The sequence below is a fragment of the Leopardus geoffroyi genome, chromosome D2, assembly GCF_018350155.1.
Source record: "Leopardus geoffroyi isolate Oge1 chromosome D2, O.geoffroyi_Oge1_pat1.0, whole genome shotgun sequence".
In the NCBI taxonomy this organism is placed as follows: Eukaryota; Metazoa; Chordata; class Mammalia; order Carnivora; family Felidae; genus Leopardus; species Leopardus geoffroyi.
Genome location: NC_059334.1, coordinates 23,214,048 through 23,219,160, shown reverse-complemented (window position 1 = coordinate 23,219,160; position 5,113 = coordinate 23,214,048). Strand labels below are relative to the sequence as shown.

Below are 5,113 nucleotides of genomic sequence, written 5' to 3'. Positions count from 1 at the left end.
GCGCGCGCTCTCTCTCTCTCTCTCTTCCCACCCCCCTCCGCCCCCCGCAGGCAGGCGGAATTGGGGGCCTGAGGGATTAGAGGGATAGAGTCACTGTCAGTCAGAAGAGATTAGAATCTGGACAGGACATGTCCAAGCTGGAGTCTTCAGAAAGTAGGTGCAGCATCTGTGGCTCCTCGTGTCCAGCCCTCAGGTGATGTGTGATTGATTTTTCTTGGTTTGTTAGCTCTGAAAGCCCCAGGCTGTAAAAGGTTTGGGTCAACAATGAGACTGATCCACGGAGGCTTTCGTGCCCTGCTCTCCAACATCTCTGGTATCTGGAGGAGGGGCAGATTGGAGGATCCGAAAAGTCTGAAGTGAATGTTCAAAGGAGCTTAGCGTTTTTAACTTGTGACTTTTTGAAAAAAGGAAATACACTCTTTTAGTTTGAGTTAGGTTTTATTCTTTTAATATACATACATTCATCTTAAGAGAACTGATGATGGCATTACATAGTGAGTCCAGTAGGTATGGCATCATTAGAACTAAAAACCAAGTTTACTGTGTAGTTCTGGAAAAATTGCTTCCTTACATGTTTTTCTATGTCTCTATTACTGGGATGCAGCTTTGTTGGGAACGCTGTCAATAATCACCTTGGTGTCTGTGAGGTTTCCCCTGGTGCTGGCCACCTGACCCCAGACAGAGCCCAGTATGTACCCTTTTTGTAACACTGTGTTTCTGGTGGGCACGAACCTGCTTCCAGGCCTCTAGCCTTGGTCCCTGGTGAGAGGAAAAAAGTATCAAAAATGTGCTCTTGGCAAGTTTGGGAGCAAGGAAGAATGCTGTAGATTTTTTTCCCCATTAAAGTTTTCACGAATTGGCAATTTAAAACCCAAAGCATTGTTTACCACCTGTCAGACTCACTCGTAAGTGTAAGGATTAACTAATAAAAGATTTGTAAAATGCTTCCTGAATATAAAATTCCATAAATATGCAAAATAGTAATAATCCACCCATTGTTAAATTTATGTAGCTGCTTCTGCCATGCATACAAGATGATTTAGAATGCATGTTTCCTGTCAATTAAACAATGAGTTTGGAGTAAAATAATGAGTTCAATTCACATCCTATGAAACTTTGAAATAAAATTTCTCCCATAAGGCACTATCGGCAGAGAATCATAAAGTAAGCAGCATTTCAAAAAGTTATATATGGAATGGCACTTACCTTATGGCTGGGGGGAAAGGGACCCAGTGAACTTCTGAAACTAAGAAATATTCAGCCCTGGTTCGAGTGTGCCTGAACCATAAATATTCCCTTATGTTTTGGGGAATTCTAAGGAGAGAGCAAATAGATTTTGTGGCCTTATAGATAGTCCACTTTAATCCACAAAATATGCCTCTCCATATTTTAAGGCTGAAGTTCAATCTGTGGTTTTGTCCATAATGAAGAAAATCTTTATAGTTACTTGGATAAATTATTCATTCTTCCAATACCATGGGCTTGGTTTTTAAGCATCCTTAATATGAGCAATTATTTTAATATCCTGCAGATAATTAGATTAATTTGTTCCCAGTGGATTGAGTGACATGGTAACATCATATTTTTCTCTTTACATGTATTTAATAATAAAGTACGTCGTTTTTCTGCTTACTGGTTTCCTAAAGTAAAACCTGCTTCTTACATGCTAATTTTTAGTATAAATATTACTATGGATGGTCTTTGCTGTCTTATGAAGACAACTCTAGATTCACCACTAACAGATTAAGCTCTGAGCAAAACCATGAAGTTGGGAATGTCTTTCCTTGACATCTTCCCACCTTCAGTGGCCTTTTCTTCTCATTTTCTCCACTCAGCTCTCAGATGGACAGCCGCTAAACAGGCCCCAGCTCAGTATTCCAGAACTTCTCCTCTGCCAGCACTCTTCCTTTATCCAAGTAACTTAACCTCTGCCCTACTTATTTTCCAACAGCTTGGTATGGGTGAAAGTGCACTAGGTGAAAAATCAAAAGAGTTTGCATTTATCAGGCAGCTATGATACACCAGGCACTGCGCCACCTTATCCATTAAATCCCTGATGCAGCAAATGTCATCCATGTTTCACACAAAAGAAAACTGAGTCTCAAAGAAGCTCTGGTCCCCAAGGACAAGCAGAGAGCCAGGATTTGAAGCAAAGCATTGTGGTACTTACTGCTGCATTGTGAGCCTGATCCCTAAGAAGGGCTTATGTTCTAGACTAAGGCATGGAAGAGTTCTCCCACTATCTGGCCATTTGACCTTAAACCCTCTGGGCCTTTGATTTCCTTTCTCTAGTTTTGGATTAAATGATCTCTCAGAGATGGAAAGGATATTTAGATGCCAACCACATAAACTATTCCTCCCACGGGCTTCCAGAATGTTCTTCCCTGCCCTGACCTTTCCTCCAACCCCCTCCTTGGTCTTCTTTCCTTCCTGTGGGTCCAAGTATATATCACCTCCTCCAAGAAACTTTTCCTAAATACTCTTCTGTTGTTTTCTAGCTCAGGCCTAGTGATCCCTTCTAACACTGATGACCAACTGCACTTACTTTATTTACACATCAGCATATATGTGGTTGGTGTTTTTATCTTCTCCTCCATCATTCCCACCATCAGACTGTAAGCCATGTGAGACCAGAGCTCCTCTTGTCTGACTTTTTCCATTATTGTATTCCCAAGGTCTACCACAGTGACACAGACCACATAGTTGGTGATCAATTAGTGTATGTTGAATAATTATGAATGATATGATTATAATTCTATAATGAATAATTATTTCCTACAAAGGACATGTGCTAATGGCCAATATATCGTCCCATCCCTGGGAAAACCTAAATGAAGTATCACCAATCTTACACTGTTACAGTGAGCCTGAATTATGAATGGGGATCCAAGTATAGCAACAGAGACGGCAGGACAACCCTGGGACACACAGGACAAGCAGACACACTGAACATGGTCCAACCCCCATACTTTACAACAGAGAAATCTGAACCTCAGAATGATAATAAAAACTTGGGTTTAGAAGGGCATTGGAGACCATCCAATGGTCCAAACCATTGTTTTATTCATGAGGACACACAGAACATAAAATATGTAACAGATACATCCTGACTTCCAGAACAGCACACCTTTCACCAAGGAGTCAAAAATCTCGGGGACCACCCAGTGAACGGGGGAAGGGAGCTTTAGGCAATGATGCTTTTTCCCCCCAGAAATTCCAAAGAGGCTTAGGTTTCCCAGACCAATCCTGGATAGCAACATTAGTACACAGCAGAACATTCTACTTCAGATAATCTAAGTTTTAAATTTTGTATGGCCTGTATAAATTTCAGTAACTCATTTACTATTTTAATGATCCACCAGGCAGACTTTTAATACCTATCATTAGTTTACCAGTTCTGTTTAAATGCTGGAGAGCTCCAAATGGCAAAACGACAGTGCTGAGCACTTACCACTACCATGATAGATTCAAGATACATTTAAAAGATGATTGATATTTTGAACTCCAAATGATGATAGCTTGTTTTTAAGGACTAAAATAACTTTTCTTCTCTAACTTAAAGAGCAATCCTTGCTAGAGTATTACATCCCATAAAAAAGCAGTCCTTAAACTTTAGAGGGCATAAAAATCATCTGGAAGGCTTTTTAAAAATCCAGATTGCTTAGAGCCTTTCTGCACATTTCTGAATTAGTAGGTCTGAGATTGGACCCAGACAACTGCATTTTTAACACCTTTCGAGATTTTCTCAATCAAATAGTCTGAAGACCTCACTTTGAGATCCAGAATTATTTTAGTATGTTTTGATTTTCCCAGATTCCTTACAAAACGTTTTTTTTAAACAAAGATAATTGGGGGAGATGTGTAATGTGTTTCAATCTAGCAAACAGCATACTGGGTATGATGGGAATCTGTTTCCTTGTAGCCAAAGCCATGTATGTAAAACCATGATATAGTTACTACGTTTGATACTGGCCCCAAATCAGGAACATTCCAAAATATCTCTATTGGACTGCAAAAGTAAATCAGTAATTAGCAATAAAGTGTTAAGTTCTGTGGAGCAATAATGAAGCCCCTGCCCTCTAGATGACTATATTCAGTATAGTAGAGAGATAAGATTAATATCCACAAAACATTCAAGGACAGGGTTGCAGATCAAGCACAGGATGCCCAGTTAAATTTGAATTTCAAATGCACAAATCATGTTTTAGTATAGGCATGTCCCATATATTTTTACTTGCTAAATCTGGGAACCTTGCTCAGTGAACATTAGCATTTAATGTTATTAGTTTCCAGGACTTGGGTTGGGGCGGCGGGGGGCAGGGAAGGGGGGGTAGTAATGCTGAGTGGTTGTTAAGTTTTGAGAAACTGATAAAAGCTCTGAATGTGCTCCTGAGAGCACTTTCCGACAGAACGCTCATACTATTCCATGGACCCCACCCCCCCACCCCAGGCTGCCAAAGCCCTTGTGGACATCAGAGTCATCTGCAGTGTAGACAGCAGAGGCCAGCTCTTCAGACTACTTAGGTTGGTGAGTCTGGAAGGTAGCTTGGAAAAGTGGAATGTGAACTGGGCCATTAAGAGCAGAAGAGTTTAGCTGTATTGTGGGTTTAAGAGACTTCTTAAAGCTTTCACAGAAGGCAGGTTCCTTTAGGCTTTGGGGGTATTTAGTAAGGAATATGGAAAAATTAGCTTGGGCTGGTTTTTGAAAGCCCAGCTTGTGGACAGCCTTAAATTCTAAAGGGTTTAGACTGCCTATCCTGGGAAAAAGTGTGTCCTTACTGATGTGTCAGTTAGGGATGAGGATCAGACAAAGGGAGATCACAGAGAGAAATTGCAGGCAGCCTCAGCTCTAGGGTCAGTAGGCCTGGTGTAAGCTCCTCCATTAACAAGCTGGGAAGCCTTCTGTGTGTGTGTGCAGTTTCCCTGGGCCCCCATCTCCTAAGCTGGGAATTGGGAATAATAAAAGGAGCTGCTAATAGGGTTGTAGTGAAGGTAAAATGAAGTTGTACGGTGCTTGGCACAGTGGGTGACACAGCATAAATATGTGATAATATAACATAATATAATCAGGGTTCCCCGGGGCTATGATCCACTGTTCCTGCTGCTACTGCCC

At 41.0% G+C, this 5,113-nt stretch overlaps 1 protein-coding gene across 6 annotated transcripts in view; it reads left to right on the top strand.

Annotated features, from left to right (window-relative positions):
• The window catches only part of RHOBTB1 (Rho related BTB domain containing 1), a 122,295-nt gene that overhangs the window by 982 nt on the left and 116,200 nt on the right, over nucleotides 1–5,113 (top strand). The window contains exon 1 of one of the 6 annotated variants that reach the window (XM_045437520.1): nucleotides 230–356. The exons of the other annotated variants lie outside the window; for them this stretch is intronic. The gene's annotated coding sequence lies outside the window, so the exon portion shown is untranslated. Of the gene's footprint in view, nucleotides 1–229; nucleotides 357–5,113 lie in introns of those variants that run through there. 6 annotated transcript variants of the gene reach the window in all.